The sequence below is a fragment of the Penaeus monodon genome, chromosome 29 (assembly GCF_015228065.2).
Source record: "Penaeus monodon isolate SGIC_2016 chromosome 29, NSTDA_Pmon_1, whole genome shotgun sequence".
NCBI lineage: Eukaryota > Metazoa > Arthropoda > Malacostraca > Decapoda > Penaeidae > Penaeus > Penaeus monodon.
The window spans coordinates 6,198,248-6,199,241 of record NC_051414.1 but is presented as its reverse complement, the minus strand read 5'-3'; positions in this window follow the sequence as shown (position 1 = coordinate 6,199,241).

Here is a 994-nt window from a genome sequence, read left to right as displayed (position 1 = left end):
CACGGACGCAGCTCGCAATTCAAACGATTCTTAATTTTTCGTCATGAAATGTTAGCATTAATGATCTCTCTGTGTTCAAAAGTCATGCTCCGACAAGCTCGCATTTATTTGGATTTCATTTCACCTAAAATTCCATGTTTATAACTTTTAGAGGAATAAAATGAGATTTACGTTTATAATGGACTATTTCCCTGCTTAGAACTGCAGAAGTCTTTACAAAGAATGGCTCTCATTGCCTGTCGTGTACGAAGTCACAATTTGTATAAAGGAAAAAAAAGTGTGTGTGTCGACATATATTTATATATAAAATATTAATAATAGTGTTACTAATTAAACTAATAATGCTAATGATGGCATGAATATGAAAAACATGTGTACGGACTTTTCGTCAAACAATTATGCAACAAACCAAGCAAACTACAGTTGATTTAGGCCAGACTCACTCAACAGCTAAGAAAGTATGTGACCGGTGACAGGAAGTTATGACTTAAGGGTGTAATTCGAAGACGAGCGTTACCGTGTGCCCCCTCGGCGGTCACTGCTTTAGGCCTGAAATGAGCGTCGCGGAGACACATAACAAGTCACGTTCCTCGACCCCATAGCACGTATGATACCAGTTTAGATGACTGGAGAAGAGGATTGAAGCAAAAAGTGAACATCAGCCACACTTCTCTGCATCGACTTTTTTTTTAAAAAGGCGGGAGTGGAATTTCGGAGGCTTGTTGGTAAGTATTTAGATTTGACGACTAGATGGCTGCTGCATTTATTTTCAATATTTACACATATTCTTTTTGTTTTGAATTAATATTTGTTTGCCTTTGCCACGTTTATGAATGAATGTTTGCCTTTATAAACAAAATCTTGCGGAAATCATGGTTTTGAATTAATGTTTATTTCTATCCTGTCTTTGAGAAAATGTCTCTGTTCAAAACGATAGTCCACCGGCGAATCATCCGTCGGTGTAATGACCTCAGGCGAAAATACCTATGGCCGA